Source organism: Triturus cristatus, chromosome 3_2 (assembly GCF_964204655.1).
Source record: "Triturus cristatus chromosome 3_2, aTriCri1.1, whole genome shotgun sequence".
NCBI classification, from domain to species: domain Eukaryota; kingdom Metazoa; phylum Chordata; class Amphibia; order Caudata; family Salamandridae; genus Triturus; species Triturus cristatus.
In genome coordinates, this window is record NC_140584.1 from 872748842 (window position 1) to 872761521 (window position 12680).

The following is a 12680-nucleotide window of genomic DNA, read 5'->3' on the forward strand; positions in this document are numbered from 1 at the left end:
CTTATAAGGCAGTCAGCAAGGCCCTGCACAGGCAAGGGGAGGGCGTGGGGCAAGAGGTGTAGTGAGTAGTGAATGGTGCATTCACTACACCTCTTGCCCCCATGACCCTCCATCCAGGGTCAGGCATTGACCTCATCAACTGTACAATACTGAGTATATTTGCATCTGTAAATAATGATATGTAACTTACTAGCATTTCATTGTCCCGCCATTCCCTCATACCCATTATTAGTAATCACCCCCTCCTCTGTGTCCTAATGCACCGTCTTTGTTGCTATGTGCTGGATTTCTTATCGAAACTCTCTTCACTAACAATATATACATTCAGATGCAGAAATGTGTCGGAGTGCGGGGAGATTGTAATGTTGGGCCCTAGGCCCTTATGCTATGGTAAAGGACTGACGCTGCACACATAGTTGGGGTAGTGGGTAATGGCCACGAGCACGTGCGCTCGGCCCTTTTATTATCCTCGTCACCTGACCCAGTGACGTAGGTGGGTGTATAGTGTGTTCGAGGCATGTGGGCTGCTGAATTCATATCTGTGCATAGATCGCCGCCTAGTGTTGGGTCCGGATGATTGCACATTGTTGTCCTGGAAGAGTCTTCGAAGTATCACGAGATAGGTGGCTCCTTCCCTGGACTACAGTGCGCATGGGCATCCCCTCCATCCTTAGATTGTTTTTTTCCGCCATTGGGTTCGGATGTCCTAATCTTAGCTCTTTGAGTATTTACGCCTTTAAATTCGTCGGTATTGTTTTCGTTCGGCGCCGAGTATTTTTGTCGAGTGCGTTCTCGAGTAGATCATCAACGATGGAACCAAAGACATCGAATAGCCCCTTTAAGCGTTGCCCTCTTTGCAACGCTAAGTATGCTCGTTTCGACGTGCACCCAGTGTGTAACAAGTGCCTCTCTCCAAACCACGACGAAGCCACCTGTATGGCGTGTTCCAGGTTTCGATCGAAGAAGACCCTTCGCATTCGTCGAGCAGCTCGGCTCGAGGCGCAGAAAGCGACGCCAAACCCGGACAACATCTTCGGGACCGAAGATGAGGAGGTCGTGGACCTTGAAGTTCAGGGGGAGCTATCGGATCCGGCTTCAGAGCGAGAATCCGACTATGATGCCGAAGACGAGCGTATAGTAGATGAAGAGGAAGATGATGTCGTCAAAGAGGTAGGAGACGAAGAAGAGGCCCTTGGGGCTGAGAAGGATGGCTCGGAAGATGAGCTAGGCCCACATGTCGGTACAGGGCCCAAAGAGGCACTCGATAAGGCTCAGGTCGAGGGATCGCCACAAGGCCTTACCCAAGATCATTCCTCCCGTTCTACAGCCCCGCATAAAGGCCCGGCGTCGAACTACCCTAAAGAGCCATCGGTATTGAAAGCGACATCATTCGATCAAACGAAATCGAAACTGAAGGCAAAGGCACCTAACTCGAAACCGAAAGTGAAAGAGTCTCTCATCAGCAACAAGGCCTTGAAGCCCTCGGAGCCGAAAACACAAAAGAAGGCCGTCGACGCCGAGAGATCTCATGGGGACTTCGAGCCGAAGGCGGCGCCGAAGACCAAGGTCAAGGTTGCCGACCCGAAAAAATCGGCGCCGAGGATGGTCGACACAGAAATACAGAGCGACCCGCGAGAGCCGACCCATCCCAGTCCTCGTGTCGAGAACACGGCGTCTGGTTCGGGGTTAGATGCCACGTCAAAAAGGGTATCAAAGGAACGTGTCGAATCGACAACACCGTCTCCCTTCCTAAAGAAGAAGGTGTCGGAGTCGTTACTCCGCATCCACGACACGGCTTCCATGCTCAGCGCAAAAGCACCCCCGCAGCCGAAGACGGTCAGCACAGTTCACATCGCGTCGACGCACATAAAATTCGGACTGCCACCGGCAGTACGACCGAAGATGTTCGACGCAAAGACGGGTCCCGAGCCGCAAAAACGGGTCGACCCGAAGAAAACTGTCGAAGCACCAACAGGAATGCCAATAGGACAGAGAGCTGTCGAAGTACCTCAGGAAGATGAGGAGCCAAGGCAGTTTATCGATGCGGAGACTGGTAGTCTTTCAATATATAAAAGAAAGATACTGCCGGAGAAATCAATGGAGCCGTACAAAATTCCATTGAAGAAGAAGAGGGCCACATCACCAGTTCTGGTAGAACATATTCAATATTATGACCAGGAGCCTCAGTCATTCTCACAGACACAATTTGATGTGGATGCAGGGGATGCTGGTGATGTTGAGGACACTTATCCTGTGAACACTGACCCTGAAGATCAAAACCAACCTTGGGTGGACAATACTGGTACAGGGGACCCACAAACTGCTCCAGACACACAGGCATCTGTGGTAAAAACATCTCCTACTGAGGATACTGCTGCTTTCAATACCTTGATTGAGAGAGCAGCTAAATATCATGATGTACAGCTCCACACTGATCCTATTGAGGATGATTTTCTGATGGATACCTTCTCTACCTCAGAAAGATCTGTTAAAACTCTGCCCATGCTGAAAGGGGTCCTAAAACCGGCTAATGACATTTTTAAGGAGACCACAAGGGCGAGAGTACTAAACCCTAGGATTGACAAAAAATATAGGCCAGCTCCTGTGGACCCTACCTACATAAGAGGCCAGTTGCCTTTGGACTCGTTGGTGGTTTCCAATGCTCGGAAGAGAGCCAACTCACAGACAACGGGTGATGCTCCTTCCCCTGACGAGGAGTCTAAGGTCTTGGAAACATCAGGAAAGAGAGTTGCTGCACAGGCAGCTAACATCTGGAGAATTGCCAACACTCAGGCACTTCTGGCTAGATACGACAGGGCGCATTATGATACCCTAGAGACACTGCTACAGCACCTCCCAGATCAGTATAAGGAAGGAGCAGAGTCGCTTATTAGAGAAGGGAAGCTCATAAGCAACGCTTCCATTAAGTGCGCTCTTGACGTAGCGGACACTGCAGCTAGGGCTATCAACACCAGCGTCATGTTAAGAAGGCATGCTTGGTTAAGAATCTCGGGATTCAAACCAGAGATACAGACAACTATACTCAATCAACCTGTCAACCCTGACTCCCTCTTTGGCCCCGAAGTTGACACCACCCTAGAAAAGATCAAAAAAGATACAGAGACTGCGAAGTCTATGGGGGCTCTGCAATCACAGCAGTTTCGGAGTGGGTCCTTTCGTCGCTCTAGCAACAGAGGACCATCTAAAAACCAGAACTCCCAACAGTCGCAGTACACTAAAGGCGGTTCACAGACCACCTATAATAAGAATAATAGAGATGGATACCGTGGAAACAACATCAAAGGCAGAGGCTGAGGGAACAACAGCTCCAGGTTCCTCCGCCACCAACAAACAGTGACGCCTTGTCACTGCCCCCCGACCACATAACACCTGTCGGGGGGAGACTCCAAGAGTTCCTGCCGGTCTGGAAATCCATCACAACAGACAGGTGGGTGAGAGACATTATCCAGTACGGTTATTGTCTGGAGCTTACATCCGCTCCACCAAACATACCACCAAGACACCGTCCTATGTCCGCAGAGCACTTGCATTTATTCCACCAGGAAGTTCTCAGTATGCTCCAAAAAGGAGCCATAGAACTCGTGCCTGCAGAAGAACAGGGATCAGGAGTGTACTCACTGTATTTTCTGATCCCCAAAAAGGACGGGTCTCTCAGACCCACACTGGAATTAAGACCTCTAAACCGTTACATTCTGTCAGAGCATTTTCACATGCTCACCCTACAACAGGTGCTGCCGTTACTCAGTCAGGGAGACTTTCTCGCAACACTAGATCTCAAAGATGCGTATTTCCATATACCCATACACCCATCACACAGAAAATATCTCAGGTTCACTGTTCTAAATCAACATTACCAGTTCAAAGTCCTCCCTTTCGGAGTAACAACGGCACCCAGAGTGTTCACCAAGTGCCTAGCGACAGTGGTGGCACACTTAAGGAGACAGCACATACATGTCTATCCTTATCTGGACGACTGGCTTATCCAGGGAAAGTCAGCCCAGCAGTGTGCCAACCACATATCCCACACCATTCACCTTCTTCACAGCCTGGGATTCTCACTGAATTATCCAAAGTCCCACCTTCAACCCTCCCACGTACAGCAGTACCTAGGCGCTACCATAGACACTCTGGCAGCCAAGGCACAGCCCAATTCAGTGAGGATCAACAGCATGCAGTTGCTCATAAAAAAGTTCAAACCTCAACACTCACTACCGGCACGAGTGTTTATGCAGTTGATAGGCATGATGGTCTCCTGCATCTTCATAGTCCCGCACGCGAGATTACATATGCGCCCGCTTCAGGAGTGCTTGGCACGTCAGTGGAATCAGGCTCACGGACAGTTGAACGACCTAGTGTTGGTGAGCGGTCGGGCATACAACTCTCTGCATTAGTGGAATCCACAAAACCTTTGCAAGGGCCGACCGTTCCAAGATCCTGTCCCACAAATCATACTGACAGCGGACGCCTTTCTCCAGGGATGGGGAGCTCATGTACTCAATTACACAGTGCAGGGACTATGGACGACACAGCAAAGGAGGATGCACATCAACCTTCTGGAACTCATGGCAATCTTCCTTGCAATGAAGGCATTCAAAGTACACTTGTGCAACAAAGTCGTGTTGATCCGGACGGACAACATGACCGCAATGTACTACATACAAAAGCAGGGAGGAACACACTCCCCACAGTTGTCTCATCTGGCTCAGAGCATGTGGAAGTGGGCCTTTCAGAGGAACATCTTCCTCATGGCGGAACACCTCCCGGGCAAGGACAACCAGATGGCGGATCTGCTCAGCAGACACAGCCACCAAATACACGAGTGGGAGATACATCCATCAGTACTCCAACGGTGGGGTCATCCAGAGATAGACCTATTCGCCACAAAGGAAAACGCAAAATGCCAAAACTTTGCCGCCAGGTTCCCACATCCACAGTCGCAGGGCAATGCGATATGGATGAACTGGTCAGGCAGATTTGCGTACGCTTTTCCCCCAGCACCATTAATACCGCTGGTGGCACGCAAACTGAGGCAACACTCGATGACGCTCATCCTGGTTGCTCCAACGTGGGCACGCCAGCCATGGTACGCCACGTTTCTGGAACTCTCCGTGGTACCGCATCAAAGACTACGGCTAACACCCATGCTTTTAACGCAGAGCCATGGCGAGGTTCAGCACCCAGATCCGCAACAGCTAAACCTGGCAATCTGGCTCCTGAGATCTTAGAATTTGGCTACCTAAACTTGCCTCCAGAATGTATGAATATCATCAAGGAGGCAAGGAGACCCACTACCAGAGCCTGCTATGCAGCTAAGTGGAAAAGATTTGTCATTTATTGTAAAAATAATGACATCAATCCGCTGGATGCATCAACTCAAAACATTATCTGTTATCTATTACACTTATACCGATGCAATCTAGCATACAATTCCATCCATATACATTTAACCGCACTGGCAGCTTACCTTCAGAACAGGCAGCACCTCTCACTGTTCAAAGTGCCTGCCATCAAAGCTTTCTTGGAGGGACTCAAACGTGTGATTCCTCCAAGACACCCTCCTTCACCAGTCTGGAACCTAAATGTGGTCCTCACCAGACTGATGGGACCACCTTTTGAACCTCTACACTCTTGTGAGATTCAATTTCTAACCTGGAAAGTAGCTTTCCTAGTTGCCATTACTTCACTAAGAAGAGTTAGTGAACTTCAGGCACTAACCATTCAAGAGCCATTTATACAGGTTCATGCCAACAGGGTCGTACTACGCACCAACCCTACTTTCATGCCCAAGGTAATTTCGCAGTTCCATATGAACCAATCCATAGAACTACCAGTGTTTTATCCTAATCCTGAGAATGTTGCAGAGAGAATGCTCCACACACTTGATATCATGTACTATATTGACAGAACACAGAATTTCAGGAAGACAAAACAACTGTTTGTTGCCTTTTCTCCACAGCACAAAGGCAACCCCATTTCCAAAGCAGGAATAACTAGGTGGATCGTTAAGTGTATACAGATTTGCTATGAAAAAGCTAAGCGCACACTAACAATTCCTCCAAGAGCCTACTCCACACGAAAGTTAGGGGCCTCCATGGCTTTCCTGGGAAATATTCCTTTATAGGAGATATGTAGAGCAGCCACATGGTCCACTATACATACATTTACCAAGCACTACTGTGTAGATGTACACTCAAGACAGCAGGCAGCTGTAGGACAGGCTGTTCTCAAAACTCTTTTTCAGACTGCTGCAGCTGGCACGGGAAGCCGCCGCTAAATGGAGGGACTGCTATATAATCTATGCACGGATATGAATTCAGCAGCCCACATGCCTCGAACCGAATATGCTACTTACCAGTATGCATCTGTTCTTGGCATGTAGGGCTGCTGACATTCATATCGCCCACACTCCTGCCCGGCGCCTGTAGCAGCTGTAGCATTCAGTAATTACTAGTTAGCATGGTCATCATTCACTGTATTACACTCCATCTATGCCACAATGGCGAAAAACAATCTAAGGATGGAGGGGATGCCCATGCGCACTGTAGTCCAGAGGAGGAGCCACCTATCTCGTGATACTTCGAAGACTCTTCCAGGACAACAATGTGCAATCATCCGGACCCAACACTAGGCAGCGATCTATGCACAGATATGAATGTCAGCAGCCCTACATGCCAAGAACAGATGCATACTGGTAAGTAGCATATTCGATTACACACACACTGGAACACTAGAACGTGTCCATGCTAGGACACTACATCCCTCCCAATTTTTAATGACAAAACCCAAAGTCAAAGTTCAACCTGTGGGAGAAAGAAAACCCATACATATGTAAGACAGTGACCAAAACTTCCGCAGTCTCTTATGCCTCCGCTGCTTGGGGTCCCAGATGATGTTCTTCTTGTCGCGGAGACCACCAGTTTACTGTGGCACCAGCCATGGGTGCTCGATGGATCCAGTCTGTTGACGACTCTGCCTTGAAGTTGTACTCACAGTCTTTTCTTCACTTTACTTCCATGGCGACAAACGCAGTTGAAGTTCTTGTGGTTCACCGCTAGCTGTTGCCGTTCATCTTTCTGTCCTGTCCTCTTCTTCATCTGTGGCGTGTATTCTGTTTTGGCAAAAGACGGATTGGTTGCAAGACACCCCTCTCACCATGATGCCTCTCTCGCAGGTGTTCCCCTGCCACGGGATATCCCTGAGGCCCTCTTCATCCGATCTGTCCTGTGTTGAGTGTCCTGTATCGTGTTACTCCCATGCCGATAAGTGCGGGTGCGGAGGAGACGACAAGTCTCACCTCAGATTCCGCAGTCAGACCTGGAGGGTAGTTGTTGGCTCCTGTCTTTGCGCGCGATGTCTTCATCCTCCTGGGACCTTTGCTGAAGGGCGGCTGATGACCATCTCTCGTCGCGGGGATGCTCTCTCTCACTGGCATCCTTGAGGCCTTTGCCCCTGAGTCACCACGGATGGCGTTGTCCAGTGTCCGCGTGACCCCAAAGGTGGATGTTCCGAACGGTCCGGCCTGCTCACCTCTGCAGATCCCAGGTGTGCTGAAAGCATCGTCAAGCAGATGGTGTTCTCTCCATGCCACGGGTGTTCTCAGGACTTGCTCTCCATGTTCTGGCACTTGTCGCCTTCCTTATCTTCGAGGTGTGAGTAGTCTTACCACACTCCTCTCTCTTTCCTCGATTCTTTTCTCCGTGAGGGTGTCGAGTCACTCTGACTTCTTCTCCTTCTTCTTGCAGTGGCAACCGTGCCACTCAGATCTCTTTCTTTCCCCTTTTTCCTTTTAGTGGCAGACATGCCACTCTGAGGTCATCTTCCTTCTTTTCTGGTAGTGGCAAACGTGCCACTCCGATATCTTCTTTGGCTTGTAGTGGCAAACGTGCCACTCCGATCTCTTCTTTCTCGTAGTGGCGGACGTGCCACTCTGGTATCTTCATCTCTTCGCTTCACGACCTACTCTGGACCGTTTCTGTCCTCCTCTTGGTCTGGCCAGGCTTCTCCATGCAGCGCGCACACTCTGCACGTGTTCCCCTTGGTCTTGTCCTCGTCCGAGGGCACTCTCACCATCTTCCTCAGCATTCCGAGTTAGGGTCGTGACCTTCTCTTCGTCTTCTCCTTTTCACCAGTTACTTTGGTTGTTGAAGTTCGTGGGCCCATACTCTTGGTCCTCTTCGTTCTTCTTGAGCTTCTTGGACCACTTGACGGTCCACGCTGCCGATCACTGGCAGGATCCCTTCGGTCTTGTCATCAGACCTCTAGTTCTGTAGATTCACTGACCCGTGCGTCGGTCACCTCCTTTTGCAACCCCTGGCGGGTTGGCTTCTGTGGTGCGACCATTTGGCTGGTCGGCTTGGCCTTTGTGGTGCGACCATTTGGCAGGTCGGCGTGGCCTTTTTGGTGCGACCATTTGGCAGGTCGGCTTGGCCTTTGAGGTACGACCATTTGGCTGGTCGGCTTGGCCTTTGTGGTGCGACCCTTTGGCTGGTCGGCTTCACGAGGTGCGTCATGTCGTGTGACTCCCTGTGTCTTCTGACTTGTCGAGCGCTGGTGCGTGCTTCTCTTCGTACCGTCGTGGTACATCTTCAGTGTAGCTTCGCTCCTTGCACCGTGTGATCTCTGGTTGTCGTGCACCCACTCTTTTCCTTCTGCAACTGTGGCAGCGCTTCAGACTGCGCCCTTTAGTTGCTTCCTTGGATGCAAGTGCTGCGCACTTCCTTCTGATCCTCTTTTGAGACTTGCTGCCTGGTCGAGTCTCTTCACACCTTGCCACCCAAGGCTGGTGCACTCTGGTGTCTTCACTCCTGCAGCGACTACCCCTGGCCAGTAGGCGTCACCGCACTCCACGTAACCTTTGCAGCAGGTTCTTTTGAGGACTCCTTGTGGGCTCACTTGTCCGCGTTTGCCACCCCCGTGGTGGGCAGTCGTGCATACCCCACTCCACTTTGCTGCGGTGTGTCCGTCGGCTGCAATGATGCTTGTGCTCTTTACCTCCCCTGCACGTTTGGGCTGTAGCAGCTCCCTCTGTGCTGCCTTATCTTCTTCCTGGCACACTGTTGCCTCCCAGCACACTATAACATGTCTGTTTTTTATTTTTTATTTTTTTTTATGGTATATAACCTTGCTGTCACAGTCTTTTATATAGTGGGCGCACTGATGCACTTTGGCCACTAGATGGCAGTGTGCTTCATTTAAACGTGTTCTCAGCCGGTCTTTTCTTCCCGACCCTGAGGCCTCACGCTGTCTTCTCACAGTGGGACATCTTCCTGATCCCCAGCTGGCACACCTTCTTGGGACCCCCCAGGCATACAGGCACTGCAGCCAGGTAGGTGCCTTCCTCGTTTGTCTTCTTTTATTTATTCATGTTTTGTTTGACTTTGTCAGGTTGCCTGTGCACACGCGATCGGGGCACTTTCCTGCTGCAATTATTTTCGCGCCCTGCAGCGCTCCGACCGTCCTCCAGCAGCTTCCTCCATGCTGCGGGCCTTGCTCTCCTGCCTCTCGATCATGCGGCCACGCCTGCCGCTTTCCTTATTACTCGTGTCCCTTGGCTGCACCGGGACCTCGCAGCACGCTAAACAGCCTAATTTATCCAGTTCCCACCGGCCTGGCGCGCTCTCTTCCAGCAGGTGGAACACGGACTCTGAGGCTGCGTTCTTGATCTCCCGTCGCCGGAGTCTCTCATCGGCCGCTCGCGGCCAGGCACCCTATCTTCCCGGGCACACGCAGGCTGTTGGGCATGACTGGAGGACTCCGCTTCTGGACGGCGAGTCACGTAGATTGTTAGGACCTCCGCGCCCCTTGCAGTCGGCATTTCCTCCTCCCTGGCAGCACAGGGGTGGGGGTGCTGGTGCCGCTCCGCTCGGCAGCAGTCCAGATGCTGCCTTCTCACCCCTCCACCCCGCAGCCTCACATTTCACATACTGCTCGGGGGTGGGTAGGTGTTGGCGTTATTCTCGGGGCTGCCCACTTTGAGCTAAGGGCACAGTTCACTTTGCTGGTGGAGCGCCTCACCGCAGAGTGGCACTTGACGGGTCGCTGCTGCTGTAGGGTGGGCACCCGCTGACTGTATGCCATTTGGGTCGCTCTTCGCCGCGGTGCGTTACGCTCACCGTCTGCTTGCTCTGCCTCAGGCTCTTCCGACGCGGGGTCTCCAACTCGGCTTGGCGCACCCCCGGCTCATCTCACGCCCCGTGGGATCTCAAACGCAACGGGTGCTTCCTGGGGTCAGCCACATGCAGGCACTGCGGCCTCGGGGTGGGCTCCCGACCTCGCTTTCTCAGGCCCAGGGCTTTTCACACGCCCTGCGGGCCATCGGGCTTGTTCTGCGCCGGCTTCTGGGGGTGCCCTCGAGACGGGCAGCTCTCTCCCCCTTAATTCCAGTCAGCTGGGCTGCTGCACGCACGGCCAGCTCTCCCTTCACCACCTTCCAACAGGCGGCTGCACACGCGGGATTAGCCCGCTCGTCGCCAATGTAATGTTGGGCCCTAGGCCCTCATGCTATGGTAAAGGACTGACGCAGCACACATAGTTGGGGTAGTGGGTAATGGCCACGAGCACGTGCGCTCGGCCCTTTTATTATCCTCGTCACCTGACCCAGTGACGTAGGTGGTGGGTGGGTGTATAGTGTATTACACACACGCTGGAACACTAGAACGTGTCCATGCTAGGACACTACAGGAGATGAGGCCCAGGCGTGGCAGCAGAGGCGGATTAGGTCACATTTCAATGACATCTGATCCCGTCGATGCCCGCCCACAGAGCGGGCGCCTCGAAGGTCTCACTTCGGATACAGGAGCAGTTGCCCTGCAGCGTCCTCGGGTTGTTTTAAGATCAGATTTAGCTCTTTTTCGATCGTCGTGAACTGGTGGGAAGCCAGCTCCGTTTTTGACAACGTAGTCTGTGAAAATTATTCACCAATGGAGGTCTGTAACACAAATCATTTCCTTCAGTACTTGAAAATCCTCAAGTGGTTTTTACCCAAAAACACGCATTCGGCAAAAAAAATATGCCTGGTGGCTGCCTAGAGGGGAGCAAGGCTAGAGACACGTGTCTGCTTTGTAAGAAACTCTCAGGCGTTTTAGAAAAGGGGAAGATGGATGTGAAACAGAGCACGATTGAGAGCAGACCTAGGGGGCATGAAAGCACTAAAGTAAAAGAGTAAAAGTAAACGAGACACTAATAGAAAAGAGATGGGGACTTTGTGTAAAAATAAGGTTTAAGCAACATGCTGGACATAATATCAATGTGACCATGTTTCCCTTCTCTCCTACTTCTCCACAAGGCGGAGGGATGCGACTGAGACGACAGAAGCTAATTTCGTGACAAAGGACTGACCTTGGCAGTAGGTCGAAGCGCCCACCCTCGGACTTCCAGTAGCTACGCTCTGTAAGCCCTTCAAGTGCCAGGGCACCTTGCTCAGAGTCGGGCACTGTCCCACGGGAAGACTGGCCACTGGTAAAACTGCAGGGACTGGGAAATACGATGAGCAGGACTCGTGTGTATTGGGGGAAGAAAGGAGTATTGGAGAATGAGGGGAAAGAACCACTTAATGTCTGCGTGACGGCAGTGGAGCAGAGGAGGCGGGGGGATGAAAAGAGCTGCAGTCTGCATATTGGGAACACGGTGGAGCTGAAAACAGTGGTGCTGGTCCACCGCCTACCCGGACCTGAGGGCTGCACATGCAACTTTATATTCTGGAGTTTATGCATATGTTTCCTGCATCTCTCGTGCATTTGGGAAGGGTAGAGATAGATAGGAATGGGAAGGACAGAAAGAAAGAAATAAGGGAGAGAAGAACACCGGAGAAAGGATGAAAACGCATGTGTCATGAGAATAAAAACTAGATATCAGTATGGAGGACACAGGGGCAATCAGATCCCAGAAGAGGTGTGAGAGAAAGAGAGAGAGTGTGTGTGTGTGAGAGAGAAAGAAAGGGAGACGAGGGTACATGATTTGTGCAGTATGGCTCCCCCCCTATGTTCATATATTAAAGTTGGGTGCAGAGCATAGATCTGTGCCTTCGGGTGGGAGTTCTGAGCCTGCATCTGTGGTCTCAGGGTAGGAAACCTTGCCTAGCTCTTCTCTTTCATCAGCCTCTCGACACTCGAGCTGGACTATTGCACAAGCCTGCTCCTCACCCTCATACATGTTTCTTCTGTCCTCAAGTAATTCTCAACTTTACCACCTGTACGCTCTCAAAACTCTTCAGACACTCATCCACTTACTGTATGGTAACCACACCGTCTGGCTATCTGATAAACATCGGACTGTCTATGGGCCCCTTAACATAGTCTTCATAGCTGTTCATTGCAACTTATACCCTACTTTTCACAGAAGCTCTCCCACTATAGCCAAATGCAGAGTGCACTCTGCAGACCTCCATCCATGCCCCTTCTCAACAGCTTGATTGGATGCCGTTCCTCGCTCCTCCCATAACCTTACCACACCCAGCGGCGCAGCGTGGGTTGCCAGCGCCCAGGGCAAGGCAACTATCTTTCCACTTTCTTTTACAGTTTTGCGCCCCTAAAAACTTTGCGCCCGGGGCAACCACCCCTTTGCCCCCCCATCACTAGCCACCCCATATCACTAGCCTGCACTGGCTCTAGCTCTCCACTTTCACCCACTCTCACGCTACGCCTCACCACTGTGTGACGTGC

General features: G+C 51.5%; 1 protein-coding gene across 4 annotated transcripts in view; it reads right to left on the minus strand.

Moving 5' to 3' along the window:
• The window catches only part of EFCAB5 (EF-hand calcium binding domain 5), a 592664-nt gene that overhangs the window by 13613 nt on the left and 566371 nt on the right, over positions 1-12680 (minus strand). The window lies entirely within an intron of this gene.